The 24,541-nt window shown below is 38.4% G+C and overlaps 1 protein-coding gene across 4 annotated transcripts in view; it reads right to left on the bottom strand.

Moving 5' to 3' along the window:
* Nucleotides 1-24,541, bottom strand: part of RASGEF1B (RasGEF domain family member 1B) — a 525,540-nt gene that overhangs the window by 80,491 nt on the left and 420,508 nt on the right. The gene's annotated exons all lie outside the window — the stretch shown is intronic.

The raw sequence follows: 24,541 nt of genomic DNA, 5'->3' as shown, positions 1-24,541 counted from the left end.
AGAGACTAGCAACGAGAAGTTGATAGCACCCTAAGGCTGAAAGGGCAGGAACTTAGCAGAAAAGATGCAATTATTACCTGAGATAAGCACTGAAGTAGGGACATGGGAAAGAAATACATAGCCTCTCTCTCCTTTGGCCCTCCATGTTCCTGCAATGCCTCCCATTGGCTGTACCCAACTGGAAGCCAGAGAGCGGCTATGGAGAAGGCTGGAGAACAGATCTGGTAATGGAGGCAAGCAGCAATCACCAGCCCATAATGTGAACAGAAACTGAAAGCTGGTTTAAAAAATGTCATCCTTTACTCCCCGCTCTCCAAAGACACATCCTGGCCCATTCATCCCTTGTCAATTGGATTGATAGGCTATTAGTTGCCACTGGAGATTTTGGATGAGGAATTGGAAAACATTATGGCTGATCTATGTTCACTTTCCAGCCTTGCCACTCCTTGACTGTAAACATGAGCTAGTTACTTACATCTCTGTGCCTCAATTTCCTTATCTGTGAAATGATGGAAATTATAGTAGCTATTTTATAAGGTTTTAATGAAGATCACGTGAGGTAATCTAAGTACTGTGCTTGAGTCAAGTACTATTGTTTTTTAAAAGCCTATGTTGGATCTAATGTAAGCAAATTTATCTTATATTGAAGACTTTTCTATGTTACAGTGAGGTTTTAGTGAATTTGGCAATTATACAGAAAGACTAGAATCTTTTTATGACTTCATGACCAAGCAATTTTACTTTGCTTCTGTCAATCATTGAGTTTTCTGCCTTTAAATAATATTAGAATGTTATAGAGTCTTTAGGTAACACCAGTGAAGACCAGCTACATGGGATACAGAGAGCTGCAATTTAGCTACCAATGCATTTCTGCAAATTGCTTCCTTGGCATTTCAGCATTTTATTTGAAAAAACAACTGAAGCAGAAAGAAAACCCAGCAACAACAAGAGGGCTTCGTTTTTAAACTCATTAGTTGGCAAGCTAAAAATCTGCTTAGATCAGTTGGGGTTTCAAATGTAAAAATTGGCTTCTGATATGAAAGCAGTAGCTATAGTAAAAAAATCTGAAGCACATTTTCTTCCCCTCCCCCACCCACTTCCTTATTTTTCTAACAAGAATTTCATGTGCCTTCTTAATAGGTGAGAGGTGTAGCCCATGGAGTGCAGCACACTCCTGTTTATACCGTCATTAAAGTTTAAACAGACATACCCCTCATGGAAAGACTGGCTGTAATTATGATTTTTCAATCCCTCCTCCACCATTTCTAACGTTTAACATTGTTGTAAAGGAAACAATATTCTTACTGAGCTTGTTATGAATGCTTGTGAAAATTTCTAAAATTGTAAATGCATTTACAATTCTGAGCACCAACTTAACTCACAAAGGTTAAATAACAAGAAGATGAAAATATATTTAAATATCATTTTGACTCTTGCGACTTCTAGTTATTTCAATATATAGGTGAGCTTTCATGATTATTCTTAAATATAAATTGCTTATTATTATAATATACACATTAGACAAATAAATAACTACTTTCCCAGTGAATTAAGTTTTTTAAATGTACCTAAAAAATACATCTCTTGGGCTATGAAAGTCCTTAAGCAATGACTTTTAAAGACTTTCTGTCATAACTAATAATATTCAAGGCCTACACACTTCAGAATTACATGATAAACATAGTATATACAATACAATTACATCTATGTTTTATAAACCTAATAATATAGCAAAACCAGTTGCATAGAAAGATGAAAGGAAATTCACCAAACCCTCAAAGAAAGTTATATTTGGGAGATAGGAATAAAACAAAGGTTTAAAAACAGTTCTAGTTCCTTCCCTGGGATTCCTGATCTAATTGGAGCCCTTTTTATACCTTTCTTTAAGAATATGGTTTCAGACAGTAGGGAAGAGCATGGAGTCTGGGCTGAATCTGGCTTCATCGCTTACTACTGTGTGATCGTGCACAAGTATGAAAATCTCTGTGCCTCAATTCAATTTGCAGAAAAGGGAAGATAATACTTATCCCACATAGTGTTGTGAGATCAATTGAGGGAGTGAAGGCAAAACACTTAGAATAGTAGCAGGAACTCACTTGGAATAAATAAATGAGACCTGTTAGTGTGTTAGTTATATTCCAATTTCTTCCAGTAGTTGTGACCTTCTGAGGACAGTGATAATCCTGCTTTATTTATCTTCTGGACCCTAATTCCATCTCTAGCAAATAAGAAATGCTCAGTAAAGATTTGGGAAATATATGGCTGGGTGAATGCGACATGTAGTGCAAAGTGATCTAGAATGTCACGGTTTTATTAGTAATGACCTAATCGGAATTGTTCTACCCTCATCTATGACCTTCCTTTATTTTAGCCGTCACTGTTTAGCATCTACTCTGAAGGTATCTCAAGCTTCTCTGTACTGATCCAGGTCACTGGAAAATGGTTTCACTCATGATGACACATGTATAGCCCTACAAAGAGCAGTTAAGAGAAGTGTTGCTCTAAGTCTAAAACATATCAGCCTTCCTAGTGTTAGAAATTTGAGTCATCTTTCAGTTTCTCATATGGGTTATAAAGACTTGGTCACATCTAAATTGCAAGATCAATAGCGTCAAAAGGCATTTAGTCCATGTGTGAAGTCAAGGTTTATAAGCCAATGAGTTCTTCTCTTTGGGGCCACTCTACTCTTCAGCAGCTGCAGAGTAGATGGGTGAAAGCTATTGGGAAAAGTTACACTTGCCTCAAAATTTTTGGGGAAGACCAGGAATATACATAAATGGCTGCCCCACACCTTCATACAGAATGAGTTTGATTGCCTGAATTTTCCCCAAACTTCATTGGATTTTTAAAACAGATAGTATTTTACAGGAGTGTAAAGTGCTTAAAACCTATTCAGAAGTTCTGTGATGAAACAAAAATGACCATGTCCAATTAATAGATATTTACTGCTAATATTTGTCTCGCTGGTAGGAAATAATCTCCTCAGCTTTCTTCTGTCCATGTTTCAGTCTTTTCTCTTGACCTCTTGCTTGTGCAGAGACCAAACTTTAAAAACATTAAACATACATAACATGCCATACCTATCTCTTCACTAGCTTGAGTAAAGAAGAAATGCATTATTATTATTACCCCCTCTCGGATGAGGTACCTAAGGCACTCAGAAGTGGGAGTGAATGAATCACCACAGGGTAGCATCTTACAGATCTTCAAAGGGTTATACCCTAGCATCCCTAACTGCCCTTTATTAACCCATTATGGGTTATTATTTACTAAATGAAACCATTAACATACCCAAAGGATGAGGTGGGAGAAAGAGATTGGTCAGAATTTGTAAGTACCAAGTAAATAAGGTGCAATGGAGGAAATTAGGTACAGAAGAGAGGGGGAGTGATTATATCACACTGCCTGGTATTTATATAACATCTAGTAATTTATAAAGTGCTTTTTACACACAAGAAGGAGAGTAAACAAAGCAAGGAAGAAGAGGGAAATAACTCAGTAGAGGTAGGGAAGCTCCAGTAGCACAGTCTTTAGACCTTAACATTGCTTTACTGTGCTTTTAGGTTACCTTTAGTGTGTGTGTGTGTGTGTGTGTGTGTGTGTGTGTGTGTGTGTGTAAACTATATTGGGACTACAAAGAGACCTGGATGCCCTTTAATTAATTTTAAATGTAAAATTGATGGTTCAAAATCTGCCATAAAGTTTTATGAACTTTGATAACCATTATTCATCCTATGACAGGACATTCAGTTTTTATCATTCTAAGTCTTGGTGCATCAGTGGGTGTTCAAGAGCTTTCATCCATCGGTTCCACAGGCTCCCCCATGTCACAGACATAGTACATTTAGGCTTCACAGCAGAACTGTAACACAAGGACAAGAAAGAGCAACGTCCCTCAGAAGCCTGTGGTTGACCAGAAGAAATTCATATTTCTGAGCACTTATCCTGAGGCAGCCTCTGCCTCCATAAGCTGAACCAAGAAGCAGAGCAGGATTTCCACTGAGAAGACCCAGGCACCGCTCCACTCAGAGGCAGCTTGTCTTCTCAAATCATAGCCCAGAATAAGGCCAAATCCCACAGGGTGCTTCTACCACAGCTCCCCCTGCCCCCAAATCTGAGGTTTAATATTATTCTGTATGAAACTTTAGAAGAAGGAAAGTGTGAAAGTCTGAGAGCCAAGCCTACCCTGCACCCCATTATGTACCATTTTACTGCAATTTCTCTTTTCTTTATTTTTTCCAATGATGCATTTAGCTACAGTAAGTAGAGAAAAACCCTATTCAAGAGAGTGGGGTCATTATCCACACACAAAAGGCCATTTAGAGAAAGAACAGCTCAGTCAGTTCAAGCTGTGGCTGCCAGAGTCCAGACCCATTAGAAAGAAAAGGTTAGCTGTTTAAGTGGGAATGTGAAACAAAATGTAATAATTAGGGCTAACTGGGCACCCTGCCCCCCAGTGAGAAGGCTGTCTGGGATCATAAACTAATTCGCAGAAAGCTCTAAGCTTAGGGGAAAGCAAATCATCAACTCTAAATGACAGTTCAGTTGTTAACCTTTACCCTAAAGACTAGGTTTCATTCTTTCTCTTTTTTTCTCTTTTAGGTATGTTTTTTTATAGATGTCACTTTTATGGGGTTGGGCTGTTCTTTTTCTAGCTCACCACTACTGACATGTTTTAGATCACTGGTGTGCATATGTGTGTGTGTGTGTGTGTGTGTGTGTGTGTGTGTGTAAAACCATGAAAATAAACAGATCCCCAAATCAACAGTAGTTATCTTTAGTGATAAAATATGTGGGAGAATTGAGAATTATTTTTTCTTTGTTCCCCAATACCCCCTATACTTTCCAAATTGATCATTTATTAACATATAATATAAAAGAGAGGGGGGAATACATAAAATATATCAGAAAAAAATGTCTACCATGTTTCCCTTAAAAGAGAAAAACCAATTAGAGTTTAAACATGATTAACCACAAGGAGAAAGGAGGTATATGCCTCAGAAAGGAGGCAGTGTCATGAAGGGATGAGAACTGACATAATGCCAACCAGCCATCACCTTTCTTCTTCAGCCATTTAGCAGCATCTTGGGTAAAAGTAATTTCAGACTAACAGATACTTGCAGTTGCTAGTGATCCAGTAGATTCTCAGCAGTTAGCATACACAGAGGAACTATGTTCTGGTTAATAAGACAATGCTAGAATGAGCATATTTTAGTCATTTAATAGATACTTCTTGTCAGGTTGATTGGTTGGAATTTTCTGGTTACTAGAGGGCATACATAATGGGCATGGATAACCAATATTCAATTAATAAGATGGGCCTAAAATGCTATTAAAGATTTAATGTTTAATGGTTCACAGGCACTTTGGAATCTTGCAGAATCTTGACTATTTTGAATATCAATGCTGAATATAACTCAGAATGATAAAACTACAAACGTATAATGAGTTTCTCTTGCTAGATTTTATGGCAAATTTGCTTTTTATGTATTATTTCTAAAGTGACTTAAAGATAAAATGGAGATAGAAATTAGCAAATAGAAATTAGGCATTTTACTTACACTTTTATGGACTTTCATTAACACTTGCTTTCATTATTATTGCCCTCATAACAAAATATTTAATGAGTGGAGGACATTACACCCAAAAGTCATGATTCCTGTGTTCACACTGCTTACTTATTGAGTTAGGAAGTAGGTATGGTAAGGGCATTTCCTTTAAATCACATGAGCTTCTTTTAAAATTTTTGCATCATAAAGTTTTGTCCAGGAAGAGGAAGGGACAAGGAAGAATCTTTCAATCTATAGTTGCCTTTTGGTATATGGAGAAAGAGTAGTTGTAAATGAAGAAGTACAAGCCAGTCAAAGGTTGAGAAATGGGCACTGATTTAACACATTCAACAATTATTTTTAAAGGACTACTATGTTCTAGATATTGCTCTTGGAACCTGATATATATAGATTTTACTAGAGGAGAGAGAATATAAGCAATAAGCATCATAAAAATATAAATGATGCTAGATGATGATCAAAGTTATTGAAAAATAGAGCAGGGCATGGGAGATTTGGGGAGAAAGTTGCTTCAGAAATTTTAAGTAGTGTGGTAATGGTAGGCTCCATTGAGGAAACTTGTAAGCAAAGCCTTGAAGGAGAGGAAGGAGTTAGTCACATGGACATGGGTAGGTTGGTGGAAGTGGAAGGACATTCCAGCCTACAAATATGAGATAATGAAAAGGGGAAACTATTCACTGAGGAAAACAGAAAGAGCAGAATATGGCAAGAAGAAAGGGACAGTCATTTGAAGCAAGTAGGCAGCCAGGACATTCCTAACATAATGTAACTTTGAAATGCTTGCTTTGAAAATTGTGATTGGAAGAAAGAATAAGATCTCTTTGTCCAAAATATGATTAACATATGGGAAATAAACAGATAAATGTGGTCCATTTGTGTACACCTAAAGATCGGCACATTTCTAGTTAGTGGCTAGCAAACTGAATGAATTCATTCTTCTCTCATTTCTGTTCTGAGACCCACATGTGTCAGACATTGCGTTAGGAGTTGGGATACAGTGATGAGAAAAACAGAAGTAATTCCTACATTAAAAGCGGAGACATGCTTTTATTAAATGATGCACTTATCTTCTTATAAGTGCTGTGGAAAATTACATAGAAGTAAGAAAATATATTACAGAGTTACTTGACCTACTTGGAGAGTCAGGAAAGCTTCCAGTAGGAAGCGATGTTAAAGCTGAGGTTTGAGGGATGAGTTAGTGTTAACCAAGGACAGGGAAAGATTCATCTAGGCAGAGGCGGGAGGGAGCATGGAATATCTGAAGAACTGAAAGGCCAGTAGCTTAAGGAAGGAAGAATGATTCAGTCAGGCTTCTAGCAGAACACAGGGCACACTCAAATGGGGCCACTGAGGACAGTTTAATAAAGGGACTCTTTATAATGGTGTCTTAATGGTTAAGGGAAATCAACAAGGGATATACAGTACCCCAGAATGAAAAGCTGCTCCTATGCCTACATTTATCAGAGAAATCAGCTTCAGGAAAGAGACACCTCTCAGTAGCCATGTCTGTAAGAAGATGCAGCCAATCTGAGGCTACCCTGTAGGAAGAGATCCAGGGGAAAAAGTACTGCAATCTCCAGCCCCCTCCCATCTCCTGTCTTTCTTTAGTCAAATGATCTGTAAGTCAGAGGGTGAAGGAGCCCTTTGAGGCAGCCTACAAACTCAGCTCCCAGGGCACAGAGCTGGCTGCAGAAGGATAAAGTGGATCTGGGGGGAGAATGGACAAATGGAAAATACCCTCAGAGCATGGGCCAGATCGTACCAGATCTTATAGGCCAAGTAAAGGATTCACGTATTTGTTTTACTAAAAGTGATAGGCATCAAGGGAAACATGTGATCGGATTTGCATTCATAATGAAGGTCAGTCATTCAGGTAATATGAGCAGATTGGAGCCACTCCTGGGGGAAGCAGGAGCTGAGTGGGAGGTGCTGTGGCGGACCCAGCGCAAGAGGACAGCAGTAGCTTCCACCCGCCTGGTGGTTGTGGGAAGTGGAGAGATGTGGGAAGACTCAGGAGGTCATGTGTGTTGCTTTGGAAACAGGTGTGGAAGAGGATAGAAGAGGTGTTAGAGACGAATTCTAGATTTTGGTTTGCATGAGTGGTTGGGTAATGGTGCCATGCCCTGAAGGAAAACCAGGTTTAGGTTTGGGAGTTGGGAAAAATCATGAGCTGGGCTTTGGGCATACTGTTTTTGAGAAAATCAGCTATAAATTTCAAATCGGCACCTCTACTTAAGTATGCATTTAACAGCCTATTTTCATTGCACCCCTGCAAGGCACTGTGCTAGGCATTTTATATAAAGTATTTTCTCCATTCTTCAAAACACCAAGGCAGACATCATTTTCCCCATTTTATTGATGAGAAAACTGAGGCTCTGGGAGTTAAATATCCTGCTTTCCAGGCGGTGCTCAAAGCCCAGATGTGTTTAACTCCAACCGGAACGCTTTCTTGTTTGTTCTGCTGTATCTGCAGGTCACCGAAGCAACAGAGAAGCCTGTAGAAGGGGCTGAGGAAAAGTGGAAAAATTCCGTTATGAGGTCTTGTTTTATTTGGGGAAAATATGGGCTTTGTCACATTGGATTCCAGAGTAGGCTCATGTGAATTTCAATTAATCAATCAATCAGCACTCCCTGAGCAATCACTCTGTGCTGGCTTTGCTGGCCATCATAAAAAGGATTATAAAATATGATCTTTGATTTCGAGGGCTTAAGATTTAGTGGAGGAGCCAAATACACTCAGGAAATAATTTTACCTATGATAACATTATACACTGATAACAAAATTCCAGATTGTGTAGAGCCGACAGACTGAGCAAAGGATACTATATATCATGATAAGGTCTTATTTAGGGGAGACTTGCATTGTGTGTAGAAAAGGAAATTGAGGAAGGAGAGACTATTGTGCATTGATGGTCAAAGAAATTCCAGCAACTGAAGATTGGATGTCACCTTCTCAGGAAATTTCTTAATATATGCAATTTATTATAATTAACTAAATGAAGCAGGCATCAAATGGTCTGAGAGTTGAAATTTCTGGAAACCTATTTTATTTAACATTTACTTTTAAAATTCCTGCAACCAAGAGTGCTTTGCTTTTTTCTGACAGCAATCTGTTCATATCTTTGTTGAAGGAAAAGCTGAAATTGCAAATGTGTTTAAATCTGATACAATCTAAATCCTTATCCCAATAATGAAAAATGCCATCAACAAATCTTAGTCTAAGAACTTTGAGGTTCCATAAAGATTATTCTTTATGGGAAAAATCCCCTCGCATTTATTTCCAAAGAGAAAGATAAGCTCTCTCTTAAATAATGGCATCTGGAAAATAGAAATTTTCTTGGAAGTAGGTATTATAATAACACATTTGTATAGTAGTGTATGCTTTGCAAAGTACATTTAATGACTAAGCAGTTAAACTTTCATCAGTAAGTTATGTTGGATATATATATTTCCCCAAAGAAGATAAAATGTCTTGGTTTTAACAGATTTAGAAACAAAAAATCAGCCTTTGCTTCTTGGGAAGTCAGAGGGAGGTGATGGGTTGTCATGTAATATAGTAACTGTGTAATGATGAAGTAATGATGACAGTTATAAGAATAACACAGATAGAGCCTTCGCTATATATCTGGTACTGGTCTATGCACTTATATGAACTGATGTGCTTAATCCTATAAGAACCCTACGGTGTAGATGTCATTATTATTTGCATAGTACAGATAAGGAAAATGAGGCCCAGGGATGTAAGTAGCCTGCCAGTGTCAAGCAACTCGTAAGTGGAAGAGCCAGACGCTGAGCCCAGCACATCTGGCTCCAGCACTCTCACTCTTAATCACCAGACTTTTTCCAGAATGTAAATTTTCTCTGGTGTAAACATTGTTTCTTAAATAAAAGTTGTGAATCTTCCAATGATTTACAAACAAAAATAAAGAGAAAAAAGCAATAGGCTCTATTGTGAATGCTAAATAAAAGTCCTTAATACAATTATATAGAAACAAAGAAAAATAATTCTTAAAAAAATCTGCTTAAAAATTATAATTTGAAACATTTCTAACTTTTTGACTAGTTTCTGAAGAAAGAGAAATGGTAAGAAGGAAGAGACTAATTTATGATCCAAGAATAACCCGGTGTTATCATAATTACAAGAATATGGTTTTAATCTTTTCTGAAAATATTTCCTGTTTTACTTGGGAGGACTCTAGTAGTAGTTCTAATATAAAATAATTCCATTCCCAAGCAAGCAAGAGAGTGTCTAGAGACAAACAGAATAGTCTAAAATCTTGGTACCTCTTTGAGGACCCCAAACTCTTTAACCCACTCCTCAGATGGGTATGAGAAGTACAAAGGGGAAAGTGGCAGCAGAGAATCAGTTAACTCTGTCCTTTTGGGGATAAGGATACCTGGCATACAGATGTACCCAGTGTTTCAGAATTCTCTTGTTACAGGAAGGAAACTGTGTCACTTGAGGTTTGAAGATGTCTACAATTTGAGGTGGAAAATGATCAATCCCCATTAGTTCTGATAAAGTGAAAAAAGGAGTTTTTAGTGCTGCTTTGGGTAGATGAAAGAGACTCTTCTGCAATGGTCCCCTGAGGAAGCTAAAATACAGAATTTTTCTGGGTTGTTTTTTTTTTTTTGTTGTTGTTGTTAATCTTCACCCAAGGATATTTTTCCATAGATTTTTTTTTTCAGAGAGAGTGGAAGGGAGGGTGAGAGAGATAGAGAGAGAAACATCGATGTGAGAGAGACACATCAATTGGTTGCCTCCCACAGGAGCCCCTACTAGGGCCAAGGATGGATCCTGAAACCTAGGTACATGCCCTTGACCAGAATCAAACCCTTGGACGGATGCTCTATCCACCGAGCCAAAACATCTAGGGCTCCTGGTGTATGCCGTCAAGGAGAGATGGGTGTAGACCTCGTGACAAAGATCTCTCTTGCCTGCTGATGAGTTAGAAACTCGCAGGGGAAAAGCCCAAGTATAAGGTCTATGGGTGCTTAGCTTCCTGACTCTTAATCTGGAAAGCCATCTACTACCCCCTATGACAAAGGAACAAAAAAGGATTTTGCCTTTTCTAATGATAAAATTAAAATTTCTAAAGTGACATGAAAAAATACTTTATGAAAATCTCTTATATTGTGCTGAACTTTTATAAAAAAAATAGTTTAGATAAAAAGACATCTGGAAGTGTTTGAGACTGTAGAACATTTTTTATCTCATGAAGGGAGCTTTATTGATGTGAGGGACAAAATCTTATAACCATAGTGACCATATTAAAGAACAATGAGTATGAATATTACATAGATTTTGCTACATTGCTTTTCCTGCCCCCCCAAATTCATATTGAAAATTAGCATGCTCAGATGGACTTGGAGAGTATTATGCTGAGTGAAATAAGCCAGACAGAGAAAGACAAATATGACATGATCTCACTTATAAAGGGAATGTAATGATCATAATAAACTGACAATCAAAATAAGTCAGGGACATGGAGGCATAGAGCAGACTGACATATCTCAGCGGGGAGAAGGGGAGACAGGAAGAGATTAACCAAAGAACTCATATACATATATGCATAACCAATGGACACAGACAATAGTGTGGTGAAGGCCTGGGGAGGGGCAGGGGCTGGGAGGAGGAGGGTAAAGAGGCAGGGGGCATGGTGGTGGTGGTGGTGGTGGTTGGGGGATATCTGTAATACTGTCAACAATAAAAGAAATAAGAGATTTTTAAAAAGCATGCTAAACTTTTTGACCTACTAATTTGTTCTTCACTGTAAGACTTAAAGCAGTGTTTTATAAATTATGATCTTCGACACAGAGGGTAATTAAATCAATTTGGTGGGCCTCACTCAATGCTAATTAAGCATTAAAAAGTAAAAATAAAATAGAATGGACTAGAGTACATTACATATGGTAAGACCAGTGTTATTTAACTTTATTTCAATTACTTACAGGTACATGAGTACTGAGATACAGTATAAAATATGTATGTTTTTGATAAGAGTAAAAAGAATTTTTTTTTGAAAGCCCCTGATCTGGAGAGATTGTTGGACAAGTACATCAGCCCAGTCTTGACTGCTATTTCTCTACTCAAAAACCCCAAAATCCAATTTCCAGAGTGACTAGCTAAATTTTTATATAGTCACACAATGCATATTACAGAGCAGTGAATATGAGTACACCAGCCCTAGCCGGCTTGGCTCAGTGGATAAAGTGTCAGCCTGCAAACTGAAAGGTCCCAGGTTCGATTCCAGCCAAGGGCACATGCCTGGGTTGCAGGCTCGATCCCCAGTGGGGGGTGTGCAGGAGGCAGCCACTCAATGATTCTCTCTCATCATTGATATTTCTATTTCCTTCTCCCTTTCTCTCTGAAATCAATAAAGAAATATATTTTAAAAAATATGAGTAAACCACAGCTTAAAAGAACAATATAGAAGAATCTTAGAAATATAATACTGGCATGAAAATTAAGATGCAGAAAAATATATACAATATGATACCATTTCTAATGAAGCTCAAAAAAACAAACAAAATACAATATTATAATATCTACTGATACATGCATATATGATAAAGCTGTGAAAATAAAGCCACTGAACAGACAAACATAAATCCAAGAACATGTTCAACTCTGTGTGGAGGGTGGGGGACACCGGAGAAGGTTGGAGAAGAACATACAAGAAGTTTCTAAGGTGTTGTTAATATTCTAGTTCTTAAGCTGGGGATGTGTTGTGTTTCATAACTTAAATATATTCCTCAATTTGTGTTACACTCATTTTGTTTGTATCCAACAACAAAAAAGTGAACTTGTTAAATAATTTTATAAAGAAACAAACCCATTTTTCTTAAATTCTGTGTTTAATAGACTTCTGACAACTAACCTTATTCCAAAAACACATCACCTTCCCAACCAATGATGGAGTGGTCAATAATATGTTAGACAACTAAGCTTATTTAAAAATAAGATTAGCTCTCAACCAGCTGCCTGGGAATGACAGAGTAAATGAAGATCATTTTCTCAAGATTGCAGGCTCCCCTCTGTGACCTTACATAATGTTCTTCTTTTCTTTGCCTCAGTTTCTCCAGCTGCAAAGGAAACATTATGTGTGACTCTGGATTCCCACTCCCTGCCTATCCTGCTCTAATCTACAATGAATCGGACCAAGCATTTTAATCAGTACTTCCCAAACTTGCTATTTGATGGACACACCATTAAGAACAGACTTGAATGGCTGCCAAACTACCTAGTCCCAATCCAGACAGCACAGTTCATTTCACAGTTCAGCTCCTTTGCTGTAAAGGAGCAAAGTGCTTCTTGAATGGGGGCGGGGGTGAGAAGCAGCTGCCTGCAGTTTCCTGTCTGTAGAGAATTAAATTATAAAAAAAAAAAAAAAATGTTAAGTGCTCACTCAGCAGTCGGACAGTAGTTGGTATCTGTATCTGCAGCATTACTTCCTCACTGTGAGTACACCCAGTCCCCAAATCAAACAGACTACGTTCCAAGTTCACTGGAAAGTTGATTGCTTGGAATTTAAACTATCTTTTCCAAAGGAGACTGTGTTAGAAATAATGGATTGAGTCCCTAAGAGGAAAAGTACTGAATGTTCCCCTGGTCCTTCTTGCCTCCAAGGTGAGGGTGAAGGGTGACGTGCTGGGTGAGGAAAGACTGAAGGGCAGCACTGCAGAGTCAGCAGGTACATCCAGCAGAGGGGCTGTGGTAAATGCCAGGTTGGGAGTGTCCCTCGGGGGCCACCTCTCAGAGGGCTCTGTCCTTGGCAGCCTACAGTGAGCGGGGAGGGGGTGGGACAAGTATGGGGGGCTTTTCACTGGAGGATGCCAGTATCAAGGGAGGCTTTCAAAGTGAGGCAGGCCAGATGGGACTTCCAGGAGGCATGTAGAGGACCCATCTGCAAGTACTAAACAAAAAGGGCCTTTCCGGAGTGTTGGAAATTAAAAAGTATGTCCAAACATTTGCCTACTAAACTGATGAAGGCTCAGAGAGGGAAAACTACTACGATTGGCTGACATGTGCTTTTTCTTGCCCTGTTTTCCTTTGTTCCTCTTTAATGAAGTGGCAAACATGCTGCGTGTCTAAAGCCACAATAGCTCTAATTCTGGTGGTCAGACGGCCGAGGCCACAGCCCGACCCGACAGGCAGATGGAAGCGTGGCAGCAGCAGAGAACCCGCAGTGATCCTGGCAGGGGACACCATGGAGAAGACCTGTGGGCCATGGGACACTTGATATATGCGTTAAGTGCTATTATGCACTGTCACCGAAACGAAATGATTTCTTTCTAACTGAAGAGTCCAGTCAGTTGAAAGGGGTGACAAATAGTCACTGAATAATGACAGGAGATCCTGGGCGTTTGTGGAGGCAGCTCTGTCCCTCAGAACTTGTCAGTTTCACAGGCAGTCTGAACGGTCCAGGTACATTTACAACCACAACTGAATCAATGTTCATGAAACCCTTTTTATATTTTCCTCTCATTATTCAAAGTAAAAATATATGTAATAGGTAATTTTCAAAATTGGCATTCCAAAATGGAAAGATTTAATAGTAAAGAGGAAAGAAACCTCAACACAATTATACCAATTATCAAAGACACTAGGACTAGGACCTGAAGGGCTAGACTACATCTTAAAGAAATAGGTTTGTAGAAAAGTAAGAGTTTAACCCAAACTCTCTTTGTCTCAAGCCTTGGGACAATTCTGTAGGCTACTACTTTGAGCTATGAGCTGAGTCATTCTCTCTCTCTCTCTCTCTCTCTCTCTCTCTCTCTCTCTCTCTCTTTCATCTTTCTCTCTTTCATTTAGTAATTAATGAGAATGAGAATTCATATATTGTTTGGGGCAATGTAAAAGAACAAATAAGCAAGAAAAACAAAGGCTAAAATCATTTTCTTGAATGGAAAAAAGTAGATAAGAATTTTGGTAAATTCTGATGGTAAAGAGACTTTGCATTTCCAATGTGATCTGAAAGCCTAAGGAACCAGTAGAAACTGTCATTGGATTATAAGTTCCAAACTACAACTTCATGTAATTCTTTACAACTTTGACATTGAATTGATTATTAATTGAAGGAAAGTTTTAGAGGGAAAAATAAATAGTGTAAGAATTAATACATCTAGGAGTAAGAATATATCATTTTAATAGCTTTTCCTCTAGAAAGTCAATACTTTAATTATGTCAAGACTATAACAACACCTTGAAACATACAAATATCCTTAGGTAAAGGCATGGCAAAATACTCTGCAAAAGATTCAGCAATAACAACTCACTAATAAAATTAACTAAAACTTTTATAGGCACCAGGATATTTATTAGCCTCAAACTCCTCAGTAACTTATGAAATCAGCATGCTCAAAGTCTTCTTTCAATCAGATTGATTGGTTCATTCAAGAAATCTTTGCAGAGCGGCCTTGCTTGAGATTCTGTGAAGGATGCAAAGATAAATCAGGTACAGATCTCATTTTTCTAGAGAACTTTGTACCTAATAGGTGAGATCAGGCATACCCATAAATAACTAGATTATAATGTCAAAAGTGGTGAGTGCCACAGGAGAAGTGTGGATGACAAATCAGAAAAAAAAGTCGGTCTGGGAAAACTTTAGGGAGGAAAGAGATGTACTGGGCTGTGAACCAGACATCTAGGGTGGGAAGGAAGTGCAGTGCAGATGGAGGGAAAGGCATCAGAGGCATGGTTTGGGCAATTTCAAGAAGCTCAAGTAGATTTTTTAATTTGCTTATAAAGTGAGCACATCCTTCATTGCACATTGGAATAGAACTCAGGAGACATGTGTCTTTTTGTTTCCTACCCCCTTTTCTGCAATGATACAGCATTTCAAGTTTTCCCAAGCATAACCTGAGTGAAACAAGGAAAAGCCACTGAAAAGGTAAAAGTTAATTAGGTACATTTAGGGTGAATTTTAAAAAGACAGCCACCATCCTATAAGATTAGGAGATTCAATTATATTAACAGTTTCAAAAATTGTCAACCACTGATGTTTCTTTTCAAAACCAACAAACACCAACCAACAAGCCAGCCAGACAGGAAGGAAACCAGCCAACCAACCAACAAACCAAAAATTATAAAACACGAACTATGTTGGGGGGCAGAGTTCACTGGTAAAATAAGGTTTTAGAAAGATGCCCTTGCTATTCAAAGTGTGGCCCTAGAACCAGAAGTGCCCACATCGCTGGAGCTTGTTATAAATGCAGAATCTCAGGCCCCATGCCAGACCCACCCAACATGCAATTTTATACGCACATTAAAGTTTGAGAAGCATTGCCATATGCTTTTCTTGGAAAGCAAAATGTATATAGTGTTAAGTTGTTAAGTTTTGTTTAACCCAATGTTTACCAAAGTTACTTAATCATGAATCCCCTTTTCAATGGAACTCTACCTTAACATTGCATGGAAACTGTGGAACACAGCTTGGGTGATACTGAGTTCAATGAACACGAAGTCCTCCCAAATAAAGCATGCTTTGTCTGTGTTAATTATATAAATATAGGGTGTCCCCCAAACGTGTATACACACACTTTAAATAATTATAAAGATGGTGCTTATTAAAATACATTTCATCTACAAAATTGACCTATCAGCTGTTACAGTGTGTATACATTTGGGGGGGGGGCACCCTGTATAAATATGCTTGTGTGTGTGTGTGTGTGTGTGTGTGTAGTATGTATCTATCTATATATTTAGCTACCTACCTATCTATATAATTGAAAATAGCCATGATTCTATTTATACATTAATGGAGAAAGAAGAAAAGAAAATGGACTTAAATTTAAAAGAAATGGCAGAATGCAAATTTAACTTCTTGATGAAAAAAAAAATGAATTTTGTGAAAATGAAACAGTTCAATCAAGAGGGTCAGTGTCCACTGGGGAACATTTATGTGACACTGGGATTTACTTCCACTCTGCAAGATCTTTTCCAGAATATATATTTTTCATTAATGAGGGTTAATTTTGTAGGTACTTTCTTCCACTTGTTCTTATTCAAATATTTTATTTTTGAAAGAATGTTCTTTTAGGAATATTGTAATTTCCATAGACTTTTAGTAATGTTATTAAAGAATGTTAGCTTTGACTGGCCAGCTTGGCTCAGTGGTTGAGCATTGACCTATGAACTAAGAAGTCATGGTTCAATTCCTTGTCAGAGCACAAGCCCAGGTTGTGGGCTTGCTTCCCAGTGTGGGGCATGCAGGAGGCAGCTGATCAATTGTTCTCTCTCATCATTGATGTTTCTATCTCTCTCTTCCTCTCCCTTTCTTTCCGAAATCAATAAAAATATATTTTAAAAAAAGAATGTCTGTTTTTAGATGAAGTTTTTTTGGGTAAGTAGGAATTGATGTGTAAGTTTTGGACTTAACTGATGTTATTGCAAGTAATTTGAAAATAAATAATACTTCCTAACGGTGGTGGTTCAATCCTTTAAAGAATATTTCAGCCCTATCTGGTGTGGTTGAGTTGCTTGGGTGCCGTTCCCCTGCACTGAGAAGTTGCCAGTTCAATTCCCAGTCAGGGCACACACATGCCCAGGGTTGCAGGCTCCATTCCGGTAGGGGTGTGCAGTAGGCAGCCGATCGTGTTTCCCTCTCTCTCCCCTTCTCCCTTCCTCCCCCTCTAAAAAAAGCAATCTTAAAAAAAAAAATCTTAAAAAAACAAACAATATTTTAAACAGGAAGCTTTACTGGATTTGGCATCATGTTCTCTGTGCCTATCCAAAAGCACATGGAAGCTACCCAACCCTCCCCCACAAAAAAACCACACACACACGTGGATCCAGGATGGTGGCTTTTTTTTTTTTTTTTTTATCCCAGACACTAAACACTTGAGAATAGAAAGGGCTTTGTCACTGCAAATCTTACTTTATTCTGATAGACCTGGGGGTAAGCAGGTAGAAGAGTGAGACGCTGCTAGCACTGTAAGGAACCAGATTGTACACGAGACAATTTTAGGTGGTTATATACAGCCTTCTTTTATTTTAATAGTCATGAAATTATCTTTACATTAGAAAAAATAGAATCATTATGGCAAATGTGCCATTTCCCAGATAATATTGTTTAGGAGGAGGTTAGGTTTAAAAAGTGAGGCTATTTTTTAAAAAGCAAATAATATTACAGGTGTGTACACAACAACAATTGTGACTGCGGCAATGTACTAGTAAAGGGTTGCTCTGTGGGATACATTCCTCTGCCAGTGGTTCTCAACCTTCCTAATGCCGTGACCCTCTAATACAGTTCCTCATGCTGTGGTGACCCCCCCAACCATAAAATTATTTTCGTTGCTACTTCATAACTGTAATTTTGCTACTTTTATGAATCGTAATGTAAATATCTGATATGCTATATGTGTTTTCCGATGGTTGTGACCCACAGGTTGAGAACCGCTTTGTCACTCTCTTTCATGCTGCTGATGAGTACAGAGCCCTTTATATGTGGTAAGTTCAGAGGAACTAGGGCCTAGGATTTCTTATTTCTCAGAAGCCAGTCAGTCGTAAGAGGAATAGTCTCAGATAAAAATATCTTCAGTGTATCTGCAATATCTTTGGGATGCCGAATTATGATAGTGAATCTCTACTTCCTCAGATACTGGACAACTGATTATAGGCATTCAGTTTATTATGTTCAGGATTCTCCAAAGCAGTCAAGTGCATGGTCACAGTAAAGTGAGAGAGTCCACTCTAAATACCCTGGCTTTATCTTACGTTAGGTGTGAACCCTAAACTGTCATGGAGGTTTGCCTCAGACCTGTTACCACTTTACCAAGGGTTTGTTTTGCCGACTCTTTTCAGGTAGAAGCTTAAACCTAGTAGTGATTCTGCCTGTCGTGTTTTTATTATACAAAACATACAGAAAAGGACCCTTTACACCATTTAACTTTCCTGTGCTGTGCCTTCCCCAACTGTGAAAACTACTAATTGATCTCTAAGGCAACACCCAGCCCTAAAGCCTTATGAGTTTATAATGTTTAAAAGCTGAATGTTGTCTTAAACCCATAGAGCCAGCTGAGCTTCCAGGAAGAAGTACATTACTAGATAATAAAACTGGCACTTTTCAGAGCCTACTCTGTTACCAGCACATAATAAAAGTGTTTTTGCTTAACCTGCCCAGCACACATGCATGATTCTGATTTCACATATGAAGGAACTGAGGTTCAGAGGGGTGCACTGACTTACTCAGGATCACACTGCTAAGCAGGAGCACTAAGATGAACCCAGGTATCCTTTTTTCAAAGTCCACTCTTTTCCTCTGCCAAACCAAACTGCCATTCCATGATCAGAGCTTTTGTAGGAGATAAAACCACTGGGGCAGGACCATGGAAAAATATCTACTTGTCAATGTGTCAGCACAGCTGGGAAGACATCCTAAGGCTTGCCTAATTGGTGAGAATATTGAGAACACATGCCATTGTGTAACTAATACCTTAAATACATGGATTACATTAATGTCATAAAAGTTTATAAAACTCAAGTTAGATGCCAATTTGCCATGTGAAAACCCCAAACTCTAACACTATCCAGGCTATAGAAATTAACTGATATAAGTGTTATTCTTGAGAAGAAAAAGAATAGAAATCATATGAATATTATAACACAAGTAAAAGTACTTCCATAGTTTCTGAATTATATTAGCTTCCATTGCAATGGAAATAGGAAACAAATATTTCTACATGAAATAAGTGATTGTTTATGATTAAAAAAGGAAATAAATCATAACATTTGGGAAATATATAAAATTGTAACCATCATATTCACTCATCTATTGATGGGCACTTGGGCTGTTTCCAGTTCTTGGCTATTGTAAATAATGCTGCAATAAACGCAGGGGTGCATATATTCTTTTGAATTAGTGTTTCTGGTTTCTTAGGACATAGTCTCAAAATGGGATCACTGGGTCAAAAGGCAGTTCCAACAGACAGACAGCAATCAGAGCCGAGAGTGTTAGGGGACTGGATGAAAGAAGGTGAAGGGATTAACCAAAAATATACATACACGACACACAGACACAGACAACAGTGTGGTGATAGCCAGAGGGAAAGGGGGGAGGTAGAGATGATTAAGGGTGGGGATGGAAATGGGAATGGAAAGAGACTTTGCGCCCTAACCGGTTTGGCTCAGTGGATAGAGCATTGGCCTACGGACTGAAAGGTCCCAGGCTCGATTCTGGTCAAGGGCATGTACCTTGGTTGCAGGCACATCCCAAGTAGGAAGTGTGCAGGAGGCAGCTGATCAATGTTTCTAACTCTCTATCCCTCTCCCTTCTTCTCTGTAAAAATCAATAAAATACATTTAAAAAAAAAGAAAGAGACCTTGCTTGGGGCCATGGTGCACGATGCAGTGTGCAGGTGATGTTTTATTGAGTTGGACACTTGAAACCTGTATGGTTTTGCAATCCATTGTTACCCCAATAAATAAAAAATAATAAAATAAAGTTATAACCATAATATTTGTAGATGAAAAGATGCATTTTATATCAAAATAAAGTTCTATGTACGTGTGTGTGTGTGTGTGTGTGTGTGTATTTAGGTGCCAAGTAAGATTCAAATTTAAAAAATGAATGGAGTCCCATCTATTTGCTGGAACAGCTTTCAAATTAAACTGCATGAAGATTTTGCATTGCCTTGTGAAATAATAATTTAGCTGAAATAAGTTCACTTTGAGACCAAATAGTTTCGATCTGAAAGGCAGTTTTGAGGTGGCAACAAAGATAATTCTTTAAGACATAGAGAATCAACTTTAGAAAATATCAGCTTCAAAAAAATTTTTTAAGGAATAAACTGTCATTTCTAGTTTGCAGCCTTATTTTTCACTATATTCCAAAGTCAGAGCACACAGAAATGAATAAAAAACAATTTTAAAAAATTCTCTAATTAACACTTTAACACTTCATAACAATAGTGGCTTTCTTATTTCAATGGGTACTTCTTTACACAGCAATGTCTGAAGTGGCCAGCACTTTAAGGGAATCAATCAGCTCAGATCCCTGTTATAATTGCCCATTTTGGACAAGCTGCTCTGATGAATGAGTGTTCAGATTGAGAGTAAAATGCAGGTAATTTTCCCGGCAGTTTGTGAATATGAATGAGATCACCTAAAACAATAATTTAATATTCACTGCCTTCACCCACATGAGGTAGGTCCCCAATAACCATGTAAAGCTTCCCCATCCCCAAACATGTCTGGAAGCCACCAGCCTGTATCCCCTGAGTAGTTTCCTGCTGGGCACTGTAGCCCCTCCATCAACATTGAGCTTCTATTGGTCTGCCAGTCCTGGTGTGCTTCACCTGCTCCATCAGGCCACCTTGCTGGCTTTTCTAGGGCACAGTCTCTCCTCTGCCACGACCCTGTTGGGCACAGCCCACTGACTCCCTGGGCCTTGACAGTGTCAGAGCAGCCCCTGTGTTACAGGAGAGAGAGGAGGTTATGATCTACCCCGGACTCACCTCCAGATTCCAATGGAGCGAGTATAACCTCTAGGAACTGATAGTTCATTGATGATCAACTGGGCAACTGCCCAAGATGTCTGCAAACTCTGGTAAATTTGGGGTTGGAGAATGCAATTTGGATCTACAGTCAAGGTGCTTCATCCCATCCCCACCCAAATGCAGACCTCAGAGCCATCTGGAGCCTGGGAGCCTGGGGTTGGCTGGGAAGACGAGGGAGAGATGGAGCATTGGTAAAGCACACCCACCTCCTAATCCAAAAATCTTCTGTGGAGCAGATTCAAGAATTTCAAACATACCCACATGTGCCTCATCTCAGCAGTAAGCATAGCTGGAGCTTTTTCACTAGGGGTGTCTCCTTCACTCAATACAAAAAGGCAACCGCCGGTCTGTCCTGAGAGTTAACCAGACACTGCCCACCCTGCCTCTACTCCAGCAGCAGACCTGGCCCAGGCCTCAAACGTCATTTGCCACTCTTGGAAGCTGGCTAATTTATGTCGAATTGAGCTTTGAGGCACCTAGAACATTAAACTAATACAGACAAGAAATAATAAACAGGAGTTTAGGAATTCATTTATACAGAAGAGTCCATTAATTCACCTACTCATTCTTTATCTCACTCAGCATTTATTTAGTATTTTTGTAGGTGTCAATCACGGTGTCTAAAGATAAAAGGATAAATGAAGAGCTTGTCCCTAAGAGCTCTCAGGACAGGCAAAGAGGCAAACGTGCAAAAAGGCAAGTGACACCTGTTATAAATTGTTTTCCACAAAAAGGGGGCATAACAAATTTTATAAAAATGCAACATCATCAATGTTATAACACAAAGTCCTGTGAAGTACAATGGGGTCGAGGGTGACAACTAATTTAATCTAATCATTGGGTGGTCTCTAGATTAGGAATATTTGTGAACATAGAAAAGATGATAAGTATTATGCCTGATTTTTTGATATATGACTATTCCTAGGCCTGGATTTTTATGACAGTGTTTCTTCAATGTACTTATTTTTTGGTTTATTTATGACATGCTCATGGTAGCAATGACCACTAATAACCTCTGGCTTATGAAAACAGATCTTTAATAAAATAAACTTATTTACTGGGAAACCATTAGAACATCTTGGTCCTGTGGAAAAACACAGTTATGTGTTTACTGATAACTTATTTCCTGCTTATATAACTGACCTGCCACTTTAAAGCATCATTCAAGCGGCATTGTGGAAAAATAAAACAAATGCCTTCTCCGAAAAAGAAAGGATTAATTTCAAGATTTTTTTATTTGTTTGATTTTTGCTTTTGTTCAGTTATCTGAGATAAAAATAGAAGAGAAAAACATTTCTTTTCATTTAGAATTTCAAGTTACTTGGTCATTGCAGCCTATTTGATCTACATGATCTCTCTGGCTGGTGGGACAAATCTCTTAAAGAGCAATGGATTGAAGGATTTGGGAGTATATTCCACTATGTTTCTTTTATTTTTACATTGCTTCCCTTTCCTTTTCTTTTTTATTCCATCTTAGTTTCTTGTTTTCCACCTTGCCTCCTCATCCTTTGGGCTTCTCAGGGGTACATTTGAATGTTGCTCAGCTCTTCAGCAGACCTCTGTTTTAGGAAGTGATTCTATGTGTTCATCTTGTATAACTTAGCATAGACTTCTCCTTGCAGATTATATCTGACTACAGGTGCAGATGTATTTGGTCTACGGTAGAAATTGATACAGCATAGAGAGTTATTAAATCTAATGCTTCAGAGAGCTCATGCGGTTTAATATACTGATGATCATTTATGGTGGACATCTGCTGCTTCTCCAGCAAAGAGCACCCTGATTTTTCCTTGGAGACTCACCCATCCCTAACTCAGTCCACATGATCTGGTAGCCAATGGGAGTGGAGTATCACAGGACCCCAGTGCTTGCACTGGAAGTGGACATGTGACTCAAGAAGAGTTGATCATAGCCAACTCTGGGACTTTAGCTGGAACTAATGGGGTGTGGTTTCGGTTTTGGTGGGAGTAAGCCTGGAGCTGTTGGAGCTAATCTGCTGCCTAAGATTGACACTACCCCAAAACAGCAAAACAAAACAAAACAAAATCAATGATGAAAGACAGAGAGAGAGAAAGACACCCTGGTTCTGATAGCATTGTTTGAGCCCCCACATCTAGCTGGCGCTGAGTTGAGCATGACCTTATGTGCTTTAGAAAACAGAGTAAATAAATTACCACGTTTACTGCAGCACATTGTTCTTATGCCTAAAGTTCACATCTATCACATTGAATTTTTATTGTCTCTTGTCTGTTTCCTCCACTAAATTGTAAATGCCTGGAGATAAGAATTCCCTACTACCTGACAAATAACAGATGCTCAATAAGGTTTTTGAATGAACAAGCCAGAATCTATCCATAAAACAAAAATCACACAGTTACAGATTTAATAATGACCAAATTACCATGTTTCTGGGCAGGAAATAGAATAGTTCTTGGTTTAAAAATATTTGGAAAACACTTTACATCAGTAAAATTTCTCCTTATGGAATTATTAAAACAAAGGATACATGGAGAGAAACAACGCTTCCTATTATCACTAAAGTTACTGATATTGTAAGCACAAACTGACCGACAATCTACTTCCCTATTGGGCCTCCCCTAATAAATTCTTTGCAATGTGTAATAAACCTGATATATAGCTTCACTTTATTCTCCTTCGCTCTGTCAGGGTGGTAATACTATAATGGTAGAAATAATCCTTTATTCAACTAAAAATGTATTTAACAACTTGAAATTTCCCTTGTATCCCACTGCTGAAAACTCCACAAATGAAAGTCTGTCTCTGTTTGGACTATTGGAGGGGTCCACTTATCCAGGGATTTCTGATCAAAAAGCATTAATAACGAAGAAAGATCAATGACTCACAGAACATATAATTTGTCATTCAAGATAAGCAGTATTTAGAGTGCCAGGAAAAAGTAGAGGCTAATCACAAAACATTAGAATGAAGAAGTATATAATTAACCTATGCTCTACTTTCTCAATCATGAAAGACTCGGATATGAAAGAAACTGCCATACAAAAATGAACAAACCAGCATCATACCTTATTTCCCTGCCATACCCGTATCTTTCCTCTCCCTCAGACTCGCTTGCCCTCAACCATCATAAGCTTTTAATGGACAAGAGGGTGAGGCTCACCCACTAGCAGGTGTGGAATTAATAGATACTTCTCTCAAGGTGGATACATCTAGGTTTTCCTTTTCTAACGTGGAGTTCTACTTTAACAGAGGTCTAATGGAAGTTCAGTGTCTAATGGCTTCTTGCCAACAGAGTTCACCTTCAAAATTGTTTAGCTTCATTTTAGTAAAGAAATGTTATATCATTTAGTAAAGAAATGTTATATCAGTAAAGTACTGATATATCAGTACTTAAATGATTGTTCCCAGTTTTATCTTGCTATCTTAATCTAAATCAAAATATAAAACACACAAAGCATTCTTTACTTTATGACTGCCTTTATCCTTCTTGGTTT

The sequence above is a fragment of the Myotis nattereri genome (assembly GCF_964212035.1).
Source record: "Myotis nattereri genome assembly, chromosome: 1".
NCBI classification, from domain to species: domain Eukaryota; kingdom Metazoa; phylum Chordata; class Mammalia; order Chiroptera; family Vespertilionidae; genus Myotis; species Myotis nattereri.
Note: the sequence above shows the minus strand (reverse complement) of the source record. Positions and strands in the feature narration are given on the sequence as shown.